At 47.7% G+C, this 16,011-nt stretch overlaps 1 protein-coding gene across 2 annotated transcripts in view; it reads right to left on the bottom strand.

Annotated features, from left to right (window-relative positions):
• The window catches only part of aig1 (androgen-induced 1 (H. sapiens)), a 222,206-nt gene that overhangs the window by 170,349 nt on the left and 35,846 nt on the right, over positions 1-16,011 (bottom strand). The gene's annotated exons all lie outside the window — the stretch shown is intronic.

Raw genomic sequence — 16,011 nt, 5'->3', positions numbered from 1 at the left:
CCCGGCAATTGCAAGTTTGCAAGTGCTAACTTCCTCCGGACAATTGCGTGTCACTGAGAACCATGTGACAAAGCAATTTAAATCGTTAACTTTGGGTGGTTCTGCCAGTTTTATTCTGATAGTTACTCTGAAAGAGTTAGAGGCAAAAACAGTTCTAACTCCAGAGTAACTGTTTTTTAAAAAACAGATCCAGGGTGCCCCTCCACACACGCAAACCTTGGGGAACCCACCACACCATCCCCACCAATGCCGCTCCCCCCCCCCGTTATGTATCTGGGAATACATTCTTGCTGATTCTGCATTGTGATGTGTTGCAATTTCAGCAGAGTGTTTGCGCGGGCATTGGGCACATTACCATCTTGATTGTCTGAGCAACGCCCTTAATCAACCACTCACTGTGTTTCACAAGAATCCAGGGGGGAGTCCAGAAAGAATCGAACCGAGGAGTTCAAGTGAAGGCAAGCATCCAGCAGAGGGCAGCAGAGCAGAGCTACTGATTGGCTGTTCTGGGGAAATTTGCATACGTGCAGTGCGGTCAGCCTAATTTGAAGGTGTACCTGCGAAAGAGACCCGAGGAGTTCGAGTGAAGGCAAGCATCCAGCAGAGGGCAGCAGAGCAGAGCTCCTGATTGGCTGTTCCGGGGAAATTTGCATACGTGCAGTGCGGTCAGCCTAATTTGAAGGTGGTTGTGGAGGGGCTGTTGTCAAGTGACAGTTAAACACGAAACACTTCCTCACTGTTTCCCCCCCTACCTCCTCCTCTAACCAAAAAAAAAAACACTGTCGTTGGTAAGCGGGAGCAGGGGCCTGTCGTGAAGGTGAGTGAGTGCCTATAAATTTGCTTACCTTTCAGCGGGAGCAGCCTCCGGATTCTCAGTGGGAGCAGGGGCCTGTCAGGGAGGTGAGTGAGTGCCTTTAAATCTGCTTACCTTCCAGCGGGAGCGGCCTCCGGATTTTCGGCGGGAGCAGGGGCCTGTCGGGAAGGTGAGTGCCTGTAACAAGTCGGGTGGTTGCTAAACCCGAGACACTACACTTGCAGTGGCCCCCACCCTTCCATCTCCTCTAACCTAAGGGTTTGAGGGAATATCAGGTAAGCTCTTCCTTTCTTTTTCTTGTTTTGTTTTTAATCTAGAGGTGATGTCAGGGAAGGCAGTACAATGCTCCTCCTGCAGAATGTTTGAGGTGAGGGATGCCGTCAGTGTCCCTGCTGATTTCATCTGTGGGAAGTGCACCCAACTCCAGCTCCTCAAAAACCGTGTTAGGGAACTGGAGCTGGAGCTGGATGAACTTCGGATCATTCGGGAGGCAGAGGTGGTCATAGATAGAAGCTTCAGGGAGGTAGTTACGCCAAAGAATAAAGATAGATGGGTGACGGTGAGAGGGGCTGGGGGTAAGCAGTCAGTACAGGGATCCCCTGTGGTCGCTCCCCTTAGTAACAGGGATACCACTTTGGATACTGTTGGGGGGGACTTACCAGGGGTCAGCCATGGGGTACAGGTCTCTGGCACAGAGTCTGTCCCTGTTGCTCAGAAGGGAAGGAGGGAAAGGAGTAGAACATTAGTCATTGGAGACTCCATAGTTAGGGGGATAGATAGGAGATTCTGTGGGAACGAGAGAGATTCGCGGTTGGTGTGTTGCCTCCCAGATGCCAGGGTCAGCGATGTCTCAGATCGTGTTTTCGGGATCCTTAAGGGGGAGGGGGAGCAGCCCCAAGTCGTGGTCCACATAGGTACCAACGACATAGGTAGGAAAAGGTATAGGGATGTAAGGCAGGAATTCAGGGAGCTAGGGTGGAAACGTAGAGCTAGAACAAACAGAGTTATTATCTCTGGGTTGTTACCTGTGCTAGCGAGTCGAGTTAATAGGGAGAGAGAGCAGTTAAACACGTGGCTGCAGGGATGGTGCAGGAAGGAGGGTTTCAGATTCCTGGACAATTGGGGCTCATTCTGGGGTAGGTGGGACCTCTACAAACCGGATGGTCTACACCTGGACCAGAGGGGTACTAATATCCTCGGGGGGAGGTTTGCTAATGCTCTTCGGGAGGGTATAAACTAGTTCAGCAGGGGATTGGGAACCTGAATTGTAGCTCCAGTACACAAGAAGCTGAGAGTAGTGAGGTCATGAGTAAGGTTTCAAAGTTGCAGGAAGGAAGGTGGTCTAAAGTGCGTCTACTTCAATGCCAGGAGCACGCGGAATAAGGTGGGTGAGCTTGCGGCATGGGTTAGTACCTGGGACTTCGATGTTGTGGCCATTTCGGAGACATGGATGGAGCAGGGAGAGGAATGGTTGTTGCAGGTGCCGGGGTTTAGATATTTCAGTAAGCTCAGGGAAGGTGGTAAGAGAGGGGGAGGGGTGGCATTGTTAGTCAAGGACAGTATTACGGTGGCTGAGAGGACATTTGATGAGGACTCGAATACTGAGGTAGTATGGGCTGAGTTAAGAAACAGGAATGGAGAGGTCACCCTGTTAGGGGTTTTCTATAGGCCTCCGAAAAGTTCCAGAGATATAGAGGAAAGGATTGCAAAGATGATTCTGGATAGGAGCGAAAATAACAGGGTAGTTGTTATGGGGGACTTTAATTTTCCAAATATTGACTGGAAACACTATAGTTCGAGTACTTTAGATGGGTCCGTTTTTGTCCAATGTGTGCAGGAGGGTTTCCTGATGCAGTATGTAGATAGGCCAACAAGAGGCGAGGCCGTATTGGATTTGGTACTGGGTAATGAACCAGGACAGGTGTTAGATTTGTAGGTAGGTGAGCATTTTGGTGATAGTGACCACAATTCGATTACGTTTACTTTAGCGATGGAAAGGGATAGGTATAAACCGCAGGGCAAGAGTTATTGCTGGGGGAAAGGTAATTATGATGCGATGAGGCAAGACTTAGGATGCATCGCATGGAGAGGAAAACTGCAGGGGATGGGCACAATGGAAATGTGGAGCATGTTCAAGGAATAGCTACTGCGTGTCCTTGATAAGTATGTACCTGTTAGGCAGGGAGGAAGTGGTCGAGCGAGGGAACCATGGGTTACTAAAGCAGTTGAAACACTTGTCAAGAGGAAGAAGGAGGCTTATGTAAAGATGAGACGTGATGGTTCAGTTGGGTCGCTTGAGAGTTAGCTAGGAAGGCTCTAAAGAGAGAGCTAAGAAGAGCCAAGCGAGGACATGAGAAGTCTTTGGCAGGTAGGATCAAGGATAACCCTAAAGCTTTCAATAGGTATGTCAGGAATAAAAGAATGACTAAGGTAAGAGTAGGGCCAGTCAAGGACAGTAGTGGGAAGTTGTGCGTAGAGTCCGAGGAGATAGGAGAGGTGTTAAATGAGTATTTTTCGTCAGTATTCACACAGGAAAAAGACAAAGTTGTCGAGGAGAATACTGAGATACAGGCTACTAGACTAGAAGGGCTTGAGGTTCATAAGGAGGAGGTGTTAGCGATTCTGGAAAGTGTGAATATAGATAAGTCCCCTGGGCCGGATGGGATTTATCCTAGGATTCTCTGGGAAGCTAGGGAGGAGATTGCTGAGCCTTTGGCTTTGATCTTTAAGTCATCTTTGTCTACAGGAATAGTGCCAGAGGACTGGAGGATAGCAAATGTTGTCCCCTTGTACAAGAAGGGGAGTAGAGATAACCCCGGTAACTACAGACCAGTGAGCCTTACTTCTGTTGTGGGAAAAGTCTAGGAAAGGTTTATAAGAGATAGGATGTATAATCATCTGGAAAGGAATAATTTGATTAGAGATAGTCAACATGGTTTTGTGAAGGGTAGGGCATGCCTCACAAGCCTCATTGAGTTCTTTGAGAAGGTGACCAAACAGGTGGATGAGGGTAAAGCAGTTGATGTGGTGTATATGGATTTCAGTAAAGCGTTTGATAAGGTTCCCCATGGTAGGCTATTGCAGAAAATACAGAGGCATGGGATTCAGGGTGATTTAGCAGTTTGGATCAGAAATTGGCGAGCTGATAGAAGACAAAGAGTGGTGGTTGATGGGAAATGCTCTGACTGGTGTCCAGTTACTAGTGGTGTACCACAAGGATCTGTTTTGGGGCCGTTGCTGTTTGTCATTTTTATAAATGACCTGGAGGAGGGCGTAGAAGGATGGGTGAGTAAATTTGCAGATGACACTAAAGTCGGTGGAGTTGTGGACAGTGCAGAAGGATGTTATAAGTTACAGAGGGACATAGATAAGCTGCAGAGCTGGGCTGGCAGGTGGCAAATGGAGTTTAATGCAGAAACGTGTGAGGTGATTCATTTTGGAAGGAAAAACAGGAAGGCAGAGTACTGGGCTAATGGGAAGATTCTTGGTAGTGTGGATGAGCAGAGAGATCTCGGTGTCCATGTCCATAGATCCCTGAAAGTTGCCACCCAGGTTGAGAGGGTTGTTAAGAAGGCGTACGGTGTGTTAGCTTTTATTGGTAGAGGAATTGAGTTTCGGAGCCATGAGGTCATGTTGCAGTTGTACAAAACTCTGGTGCGGCCGCATTTGGAGTATTATGTGCAGTTCTGGTCGCCACATTATAGGAAGGATGTGGAAGCATTGGAAAGGGTACAGAGGAGATTTACAAGAATGTTGCCTGGTATGGAGGGTAGATCATATGAGGAAAGGCTGAAGGACTTGAGGCTGTTTTCGTTAGAGAGAAGGTTAAGAGAGGACTTAATTGAGGCATACAAGATGATCAGAGGATTAGATAGGGTGGACATCGAGAGCCTTTTTCCTCGATGGTGATGTCCAGCACGAGGGGACATAGCTTTAAATTGAGGGGCGATAGATATAGGACAGATGTCAGAGGTAGGTTCTTTACTCAGAGAGTAGTAAGGGCGTGGAATGCCCTGCCAGCAACAGTAGTGGACTCACCAACACTAAACGCATTCAAATGGTCATTGGATAGGCATATGGACGATAAGGGAATAGTGTAGAGGGACTTTAGAAGGGTTTCACAGGACAGTGCAACATCGTGGGCCGAAGGGCCTGTACTGCGCTGTAATGTTCTATGTTCTATGTTCTATGTTCTAGAACTTTTCGTAGAATCATAGAATTTAGAGTGCAGAAGGAGGCCATTCGGCCCATCGAGTCTGCACCGGCCCTTGGAAAGAGCACCCTACTTAAGCTCACACATCCACCCTATCCCCGTAACCCAGTAACCCCACCCAACCTTTTTGGACATGAAGGGCAATTTATCATGGCCGATCCACCTAACCTGCACATCTTTGGACTGTGGGAGGAAACCGGAGCACCCGGAGGAAACCCTTGCAGACACGGGGAGAACATGCAGACTCCGCACAGACAGTGACCCAGCGGGGAATCAAACCTGGGACTCTGGCGCTGTGAAGCAACTGTGCTAACCACTGTGCTATCGTGCTGCCCTCATATGTTTGTCGTAATCTCCAAACATCTTATAAAAAAAGTTGTGTGTGTCATGATACGTAAATTGACTGGGAGGTAAAGAGTTAACAAGTTAATGATAATGCTTCTTACCACTAGAGGGAACCACAAAACAGTCATATATATGTCATGTGACTTGTGGGATTCTGGGTAGAAGATGGTTAGGCATGAGAGATGTGTATTTGAGAGTTCTATAGTTAGAGATGGAATTGTCTAATTCAGTGACCTTATACTCTTCTCTTTGCAGCAACAAAGATGTATAACAGGAGAGAAAACTGACAAGGAGGATTGTGGCAGAGAAATGGCTGGAAAGAAGATTTCCATTAGCTCATTGCAGGACGGCAGTGGGAGCAAAGGGATATTCTCCAGACTGGGCTCGCACACACACACACACAGACACACACACACACACAGACACAGACACGTCGGGTGAAGTCTGTTGCCGCTGTGAAGTTCTTTTTTTTAAAAATATTTTTATTCAAACAAAATTGTTCATTGTAATACAGCAACCTGAATACAACATCCACCCGCCCAATACAGAAAACATAACCTTCATCAAAAGATAAAGAGACCGTCTTCCGGTGGCGACTATGAGGGAATAGGTTGCACATTTGGTGGCTCCTGCTCTGGCCAGACATTCAGACCTTTCCCCCCAACTTTGTTTGCGTTTTTAAGTGCTGGATTTGTAGAAATGGTGAACAAGTGTCTGGTGTATATATTGGTTTATGGAACAGAGAGTCCGAAGGAATCAAAAGGGAAGAAACAAAAAGTCAGGGTCGAGCTGGGCGTTGGCTACAGCAGGGGACAAGATGGCCAGTGTCCAGACCCCTGGGGCTTCGACCCAACCATCAACGGAGGAGCTGACGCAGGTCATCCGGGAAGGCTTCGCCAGACAGAAACGGGAATGTCTGGACCCGATTAAGGAAACGGTGCAGAGGATGGAGCAGAGGCTGGATGCCCAGGGCCGGATGATCCAGAAACTGGAGAAGCCGCTAGCTGAACGAGGAATACCAGACAGCAGTGGAGATGGAGGTGGGGATGCTGAGGGACCGGCACAAAAGGCTGCTGGAACAGGTAGAGGATTTGGAGAACAGGTCCCGTAGGCAGAACCTAAGGATTGTTGGCCTCCCGGAGGGGGCTGATCCCAGGGAGTTTGTGCCGAACATGTTCCAGAATGTTGGGAGATGGGGATTTCCCCCGACTGTTGAAGGTGGATCAGGCGTACAGAGGGCTGGCGAGGAAGCCGTGGCAGGGAGACCCCCTCGGGCGATGGTGGTCAAGTTCCACAGGTACCCGGGTAAGGAGCGCATTCTCCAATGGGCCAAGCGCACGCGGAGCGGATGGGAGATTTGTTTTTGGAAGGGAGCTTCCCTAGCTTGAGGGCGCTGGAGGCCAAGTTTAGGTTAACGAGCTGGAATGAATTTCGGTATATTCAGCTGCGCGACTTTTTCCGTAGGCAGGTGCCATCTTTTCCACTCTTGCCACTAAGGGGAATGCAAGATAGGGTAGTGTCTAGAGGATGGGTGGGGGAGGGAAGTGTCTCGGATATTTACAAAGAGCTCATGGGGGGCGGAGGAGATGCTGACCGAGGAACTGATGCATAACTGGGAGGAGGAGTTGGGAGGGGAGATTGGGGAAGGCCTGTGGGCAGACGTGCTGAGCAGGGTTAATGGGACTGCAACATGTGCCAGGCTCAGCCTGATTCAATTTAAGGTCGTCCACCAGGCCCACATGACAGTGTCCCAGTTGAGAAGATTCTTCAGTGTAGAGGACGGGGTGTAAAGTGTCGGAGAGGACCGGCAGACCATGTCCACGTGTTTTGGGCATGTCCAAAACTCAGAAGATACAGGCACGGGTTTGAGAACGTCATGTCTAGAATATTGAACGTGAGGGTGGCAATGGGTCCGGAGATTGTGATTTTTGGGGTTTCAGAGGCCCCGGAGGTCCAGGGGGAGAAAGAGGCCGAAGTTTTGGCCTTTGCTTCACTGGTAGCCCGGAGACAGATACTTCCAGCTTGGAGGGAGTCAAAGCCCCCGAAGTCGGAAGCCTGGCTGTCAGACATGGCGAGTTTCCTGGGCATGGAAAAAATCAAGTTTGCCTTGAGAGGGTCATTGTTAGGGTTCACACGGAGGTGGCAACCATTCATTGACTTCTTTGCGGAGAATTCATCGTCAGCGGGGGAGGGGGGCCGGAGGGAGGGTTTGGGTAAAGTAGTTTTAAGGGTCAATTAGGCAGATCTGGGTGGGACGGGTTACGGCAATTGCACTATGTACTTTGTTTATTGTACAGTCCTTTTGTTTTCTCATTCTGTAATTTTACTGTTTACAATGCCAAAAGTTTATCAAAAAATAAATAAAGAGACCATCATTCCCCCTTCCTGACAGCTGGCAGTAGCCAGTTCCCTGGTAAGGGAGATGGAAGGCTGCCATCTCGAGTAGAACCCTTCCACTGACCCCTTCATGGTATACTTGATCTTCCACTTTCCTTTCACTTATTAATTATTTGATAGTATAGTTTGTAGTCAGTTAAGGTAAAGGGTAAAAATAGCAGGAGATCCCAGACCCGTGTTATGTTCCTCGTGCTCAATGTGGGAGTTTAAGGACGCGGCCGATGTCCCTGACTCCTCCATGTGCGCAAAGTGTGTCCAGCTGCAGCTCCTGTTAGACCGCATGACGGCTCTGGAGCTGCGGATGGACTCACTTTGGAGCATCCGCAATGCTGAGGAGGTCGTGGATAGCACGTTCAGTGAGTTGGTCACACCGCAGATTAGGATTGGAGAAGAAGACAGGAAATAGGTGACCAAAAGGCAGAGAAAGAGCAGGAAGGCAATGCAGGTGTCCCCTGCGGTCATCTCCCTCCAAAACAGGTATACCGTTTTGGATACTGTTGGGGGAGATGGCTCACCAGGGGAAGGCAGTAGTAGCCAGACTCATGGCCCGTGGCTGGCTCTGCTGCACAGAAGGGCAGGAAAAAGACTGGCAGGGTTATAGTCATAGGGATTCAATAGTAAGGGGAGTAGACAGGCGTTTCTGTGGTCGAAAACGAGACTCCCGAATGGTATGTTGCCTCCCAGGTGCTCGGGTCAGGGATGTCTCCGATCGGCTGCAGGACATACTGAAGGGGGAGGGTAAACAGCCAGTTGTCGTGGTGCATATAGGCACCAACGATATAGGTCAAAAAAAGGATGAGGTCCTACAATCAGAATTTAGGGAGTTAGGAGATAAGTTAAAAAGTAGGACCTCAAAGGTAGTAATCGCAGGATTGCTACCAGTGCCACGGGACAGTCAGAGTAGAAATTCAAGAATAGTCAGAATGAATACGTGGCTTGAGAGTTGGTGCAGGAGGGAGGGGTTCAGATTTTTGGGACATTGGAACTGATTCTGGGGGCGGTGGGACCATTACAAACCGGATGGTCTATACCTGGGCAGGACTGGAACCAATGTCCTAGGGGGTGCTTTTGCTAACACTGTTGGGGAGGTTTTAAACTAATGTGGCAGGTGGATGGGAACCAGATTAGGAAGTTAGAGGTCAGTAAAGAAGCAGCAACTAAAGCCGGTAAGGTACGAGATAATAAACTCCATGTGACTCAGGGGCAGAGTCGACAGGGAAGGGATGATGAACGCAAAGGGACAGGTGGTCTGTCGTGCATTTGTTTTAATGTGAGAAGTGTAGCAGGTAAGGCAGATGAACTTAGGGCTTGGATCAGTACCTGGGAATATGATGTTATTGGTATTATTGAGACTTGGTTGAGGGAAGGGCAGGACTGGCAACTGAATATCCCAGGGTATAGATGCTTCAGGAGGGATAGAGAGGGAGGTAGAAGGGGTGGAGGAGTTGCATTACTCGTCAGAGATGATATCACAGCTGTGATTAAGGAGAGCACGATAGAGGATTCGAGCACTGAGGCAATATGGGTGGAGCTAAGAAATAGGAAGGGTGCAGTAACATTGTTGGAACTTTACTACAGGCCTCCCAAAAGTGAGCATGAAGTAGAGGTACAAATATGCAGACAGATTATAGAAAAATGTAAGAGCAATAGGGTGGTTGTGATGGGAGATTTTAACTTCCCCAACATTGAATGGGATTCGTGTAGTGTTGGAGGCGTAGATGGAGAAGAGTTTGTAAGGAGCATCCAGGAGAGTTTTTTAGACCAGTATGTAAATAGTCCAACTCGGGAAGGGGCCATACTGGACCTGGTATTGGGGAATGATCCCGGCCAGGTGGTTGATGTTTCAGTCGGTGATTACTTTGGGAATAGCGATCACAATTCCGTAAGTTTTAGAATACTCATGGACAAGGACAAGAGTGGTCCGAAAGGAAGAGTGCTGAATTGGGGAAAGGCAGAGTATGACTAAATTCGGCAGGAGCTAGGGAATGTGGATTGGGAGCCGCTGTTTAAGGGTAAACCCACATTTGAAATGTGGGAGTCTTTTAAGGAAAGGTTGATTAGAGTGCAGGACAGACATGTTCCTGTGAAATTGAGAGATAGAAATGGCAAGATTAGGGAACCATGGATGATGGGTGAAATTGTGAGACTAGCTAAGATGAAAAAGGAAGCATATGTAAGATCGAGGCGACTCAAAACTGATGAAGCTTTGGAGGAATATCGGGAGAGTAGGACGAATCTCAAACGCGCAATAAAAAGAGCTAAAAGGGGTCATGAAATATCTTTGGCTAACAGGGTTAAGGAAAATCGCAAAGCCTTTTATTCATATGTAAGGAGCAAGAGGGTAACGAGGGAAAAGATTGGCCCACTCAAAGACAAGAGAGGGAATTTATGCGTGGACTCAGAGGAAATGGGTGAGATTCTTAATGAGTACTTTGCATCGGTATTCACGAAGGAGAGGGACAAGATGGATGTTGAGGCTAGGGATGGATGTTTAAATACTCTAGGTCAAGTTGTCATACATAAAGGGGAAGTTTTGGGTATTCTAAAAGACATTAAGGTGGACAAGTCCCCAGGACCGGATGGGATCTATCCCAGGTTACTGAGGGAAGCGAGGGTCTTAATAGCTGGGGCCTTAACAGATATCTTTGCAGCATCCTTGAGCACGGGTGAGGTCCCGGAGGACTGGAGAATTGCTAATGTTGTCCCTTTGTTTAAGAAGGGTAGCAGGGAAAATCCAGGGAATTACAGACCTGTGAGCTTGACGTCAGTGGTAGGAAAACTGTTGGAGAAGATACTGAGGGATAAGATCTATTCACATCTGGAAGAAAATAGACTTATCAGTGATAGGCAACATGGTTTTGTCCAAGGAAGGTCATGTCTTACAAACCTAATAGAATTCTTTGAGGAAGTGACAAAATTAATTGATGAGGGAAGGGCTGTAGATGTCATATACATGGACTTTAGTAAGGCATTTGATAAGGTTTGATAAGGTCCCATGGCAGGTTGATGGCAAAAGTGAAGTCGTATGGGGTTCAGGGTGTACTAGCTAGATGGATAAAGAACTGGCTGGGCAACAGGAGACAGAGAGTAGTGGTGGAAGGGAGTGTCTTAAAATGGAGAACTGTGACCAGTGGTGTTCCACAGGGATCCGTGCTCGGACAACTGTTGTTTGTGATCTACATAAATGACCTGGAGGAAGGTATAGGTGGTCTGATTAGCAAGTTTGCAGATGATACTAAGATTGGTGGAGTTGCAGATAGCGAGGAGGATTGTCAGAGAATACAACAAAATATAGATAGATTGGAGAGTTGGGCAGAGGAATGGCAGATGGAGTTCAATCCAGGCAAATGTGAGGTGATGCATTTTGGAAGATCAAATTCAAGAGCGGACTATATGGTCAATGGAAGGGTCCTGGGGAAAATTGATGTACAGAGGTTTAGCTCTCTTGGCTAAATCGCTGGCTTTTAAAGCAGACCAAGCAGGCCAGCAGCACGGTTCGATTCCCGTATCAGCCTCCCCGGACAGGCGCCGGAATGTGGCGACTAGGGGCTTTTCACAGTAACTTCATTGAAGACTACTCGTGACAATAAGCGATTTTCATTTCATTTCATTTCATCTGGGAGTTCAGGTCCATTGTACCCTGAAGGTGACAATGCAGGTTGATAGAGTGGTCAAGAAGGCATACAGCATGCTTGCCTTCATCGGACGGGGTATTGAGTACAAAAGTAGGCAGGTCACGTTACAGTTGTATAGGACTTTGGTTCGGCCACATTTGGAATACAGCGTGCAGTTCTGGTCGCCACATTACCAGAAGGATGCGGATGCTTTGGAGAGGGTGCAGAGGAGGTTCACCAGGATGTTGCCTGGTATGGAGGGTGCTAGCTATGAAGAAAGGTTGAGTAGATTAGGATTGTTTTCGTTGGAAAGACGGAGGTTGAGAGGGGGACCTGATTGAGGCATACAAAATTATGAGAGGTATGGACAGGGTGGATAGCAACAAGCTTTTTCCAAGAGTGGGTGTGTCAGTTACAAGGGGTCACAATTTCAAGGTCAGAGGGGGTAAGTTTAAGGGAGATGTGCGTGGAAAGTTTTTTACGCAGAGGATGGTGGGTGCCTGGAATGCTTTACCAGTGGAGGTGGTAGAGGCGGGCACGAGAGCATCATTTAAGAGGCATCTAGACAGGTATATGAACGGGCGGGGAACAGAGGAAAGGAGATCCTTGGAAAATAGGAGACAGGTTTAGATAAAGGATCTGGATCAGCGCAGGCTGGGAGGGCCGAAGGGCCTGTTCCTGTGCTGTAATTTTCTTTGTTCTTTGTTCTTGTTCTCAAGGCACAAACATTCAATCAGGCCTCCAACCAAGCCAAGGCCTTAGGTGACATCAGGGATCTCCACCCAGCAGAATTCTCCTCTGGACTATTATCGAGGCGAAGGCTGTTGTGCTATGTACTCTGGGATAACACAGGCTGCAACTCAATGCAGCTTTGACCAAAAGATACTCCAGAGTTTGAAGTAAGTTCAATGTGATTTATTGAACCATTAGCACAGTTCTCTATGAGTTCGACTCTCCTGATAATCTTGCCATAATAACTCAGTCTAACTAACCAGTCTGCTCCAAGCCACATGGTGGGTGTGATGCTTCTGATCTGCCCGTGTCCTACTCTCTAAGTGTCGCCTGTGGAAAGAGACACCATGTGTGCCCTATCCTTATATATGGGTTGTGTAATGCCCCCTTGTGGTAGTGTCACCTCTGGGTGTCTTGACTGCCCATTGGCCGTGTCCTATTCTATGTGTTCATCAGCTGTATATCTCCATGTCATGACGTCTCAGGTGCTCCCTCTAGTGTTTACTTAGTTGTAGTGTATTTACATAAACACCGTGTGTATTTACAATGATGCATAGCACCACATCCCCCTTTTTTGTGTTACATAGTTTCTGTACAGTGTTAAAGAACAGTTGAACAAAAACAGGTAAATAAGTAATGACATGTCGAAGTTTTAATGACTGTGATGACGATACAAGAGCAAATAATAGTTATGATGATGTTGAGGATTATACAATACCAAATAATAGCTATGAGTCCAAAGTTCATGAATTTACATGGTCGAGTGGCTTTCTTGTGCTGTTATGGAAGTGTCAATGTTGATGTTGGCATGATGTTGGCATTAGTGGCTGGTTTAGCACAGGGCTAAAGTGCTGGCTTTTAAAGCAGACAAAGGCAGGCCAGCCCAGGCAGCACGGTTCAATTCCCGTACCAGCCTCCCCGAACAGGCGCCGGAATGTGGCGACTAGTGACTTTTCACAGTAACTTCATTTGAAGCCTACTTGTGACAATAAGCGATTTTTGTTTCATTTCATTTAATTTCCCTTGTGAACGCCGTCAGTGTCCTCGTGTGTACGTAACCAAGAAGTCATCAGGAGGTGTTAAAATGGTCAAATCACTTAATTGTCTGAGGTGGACTCTTTTTTTAATGCTTAGACCATAGAACAGTACAGCACAGAACAGGCCCTTCGGCCCTCAATGTTGTGCCGAGCCATGATCACCCTACTCCAACCCACGTATCCACCCTATACCTGTAACCCAACAACCCCCCCCCTTAACCTTACTTTTATTAGGACACTACGGGCAATTTAGCATGACCAATCCACCTAACCCGCACATCTTTGGACTGTGGGAGGAAACCGGAGCACCCGGAGGAAACCCACGCACACAGGGGGAGGACGTGCAGACTCCACACAGACAGTGACCCAGCCGGGAATCGAACCTGGGACCCTGGAGCTGTGAAGCATTTATGCTAACCACCATGCTACCCTGCTGCCCCAGGTAGCAATGTGGTAGCCTTGTGGTAGCAATTCTTGATGACAGGGGCTGGTTTAGCTCACTGGGCTAAATCGCTGGCTTTTAAAGCAGACCAAGGCAGGCCAGCAACACTGTTCAATTCCTGTACCAGCCTCCCCGAACAGGTGCCGGAATGTGGCGACTAGGGGCTTTTCACAGTAACTTCATTGAAGCCTACTCGTGACAATAAGCGATTTTCATTTCATTTAATCTTTCCTGAAAGCTGGTTTGTTTGTCCGTAGTGTAGAAAACCTGAGTTGGTATGCCATGGTATGTTTACACTCTCGACATTGTTCTGAGCTTTGCAGTAACATTGTCCTTCATGGGCAGAGTTGTACCATGTCGTACCAGTTGTTGTTCTATTGCTTTTGCTATTGTTGTTATTGATATGCTTGTTGTTGTGTTTGTTGCCTCTGGTACACTTCTTGTTGTTGTCTTTGTTGTTGTTTTTGTAGGTTTTGTTGTTGTGTTTGTTGCGCTCAATGAAAATGAAAAAAATGGAACGTAAATCGCTTATTGTCACGAGTAGGCTTCAAATGAAGTTACTGTGAAAAGCCCCTAGTCGCCACATTCCGGCACCTGTACGGGGTGGCTGGTACGGGAATTGAACCGTGCTGCTGGCCTGCCTTGGTCTGCTTTCAAAGCCAGCGATTTAGCCCAGTGAACTAAATCAGCCCCTTATAACCAGCATCAAGTGGAGAATTTGAGTCCTTCACAAAGTTACTTGTGTCAGTGTCCTTTGTGGCATCTGCAGTTTCATTGAGCGAGCTGTCTCTGATTCCTCAGCCCTCCCCATCTGGAGTCATGTCCGGTTCACTTGAATTATCTTTGGCTTGTCGATGCTCCCCGTCTGGAGCCCTTTCTGGTTCACCTGAATCACCTTTGGTTTCTTGATGCTCCCCATCTGGAGTCATTTCAGGTTTTTGTGGAGGGGCTCGGGTAGATGAGGTTTGAATTAACATGGTGTCACTGAAGTCACTAATGGCCTCACTTTGATTGTCGAGTGCCTCTGTACTTACTAGCTGAGATCTGTCAGTCTCGCAGAGGTGTCGCACATCTTGTATGGGAATTGTGAAACCTTTGTCACTTGTCGCACATACAATGGGTAGACCTTCAGTGTCTTGTCGGTTAGATGAACTGGTTAGACTCAGAGTCTTCTTCTGGTAGCTCAAATAATCTGGGTAGATTGTTATAGTCTTTCTGTTGTTCACGTGAGTATGGTCTCGCTGTGGAGTCTGTCATCGCTTTCTGTGCAGAGTCGGGGACTCTTCGTGGTGCATGGACCACTCTCTTGGCTCCAGGCCGCTCTCTGTGGGCTTGTACCGCTCTCTGTCTCTTGGCATCAGGCCGCAGCAGAATCCTGTGCTCATGGGTCGGGATGTTGTCTATACTGGGCTGAGGATCCTCAAATCCGAAGAACTCGTCCATGACTGTCGGATTACTCAATGTACAACATCTCGTTGCGGTTCGGATTTGGGACTGAGGGCGCCACGTTCAGTGATAAAATCATCATCTGAGTCATAGTCTTCAAGGACTAAATCATCTCTTAGGGCGGTGCTAACTGCTTGTTGCAGGGTTCTGTGGAGGTTACTTTCAGCTACTGGTCGAAGTTCAGGCATTGTGCTGCCGATCCAGAATTGTGTTTTCTGGCTTTAAAATTGTTTGTCACTATTTTCGGACATTTCCCCTTTAAGTGGGCGAGGTCCAGGGCCTCTGACATCATGACGCTTGTGACGTAGGCCGTAGGAATGGATTGCGCATGTGCAGATCGCTTTTCCTTCAATATGCACTCTTTTTGCAACTGCGCATGCGCGATGCGCACGTGCGGCTCCTTGCACAAGGTGGCTGCCAATCAAAATTGCTGTTTGCTTCTGTTGCAAGCCTACCTTTGCCTTGTGGTGAGTATAGCCGCCAGTTTTACCGATTTCTGTTGTGCTCACCTCACAGTAGTTTTCAAACTTGTCGAGGCTGTCTGGAAGTCTCTCTTGTCCTGCCCTTTGGAGTACTTGAAGCAGTTGAAGATTTCTGTTGCACTTTCACCCGTAATGGCGAGAAGAAGATCTATCTTCTCAGCATCGGCCACACCATCTAGGTCGGATGCTCCCATGTAAATCTCAAATCTCTGCTTGAATGCACGCCAGTTGGCACTGAGATTGCAGTGGTACCTAAGCTGCTGAGGAACCACAATCTCCATCATCTTGCCTGGGTGCTGTTGCTGGTAGTCGTGGATCTTGCTGAGTTGAACTATATAGATTCAACAGGCACTACTGGTACCATGTTGTTTTATGTACTCTGGGAGAACATTATCCGCAACTCAATGCAGCTTTCACCAAAAGATACTCCAGATTTTGAAGTAAGTTCAATGTGATTTATTGAACCATTAGCACAGTTCTCTATGAGTT

Source organism: Scyliorhinus canicula, chromosome 1, assembly GCF_902713615.1.
Source record: "Scyliorhinus canicula chromosome 1, sScyCan1.1, whole genome shotgun sequence".
Lineage (NCBI taxonomy): Eukaryota > Metazoa > Chordata > Chondrichthyes > Carcharhiniformes > Scyliorhinidae > Scyliorhinus > Scyliorhinus canicula.
Note: the sequence above shows the minus strand (reverse complement) of the source record. Positions and strands in the feature narration are given on the sequence as shown.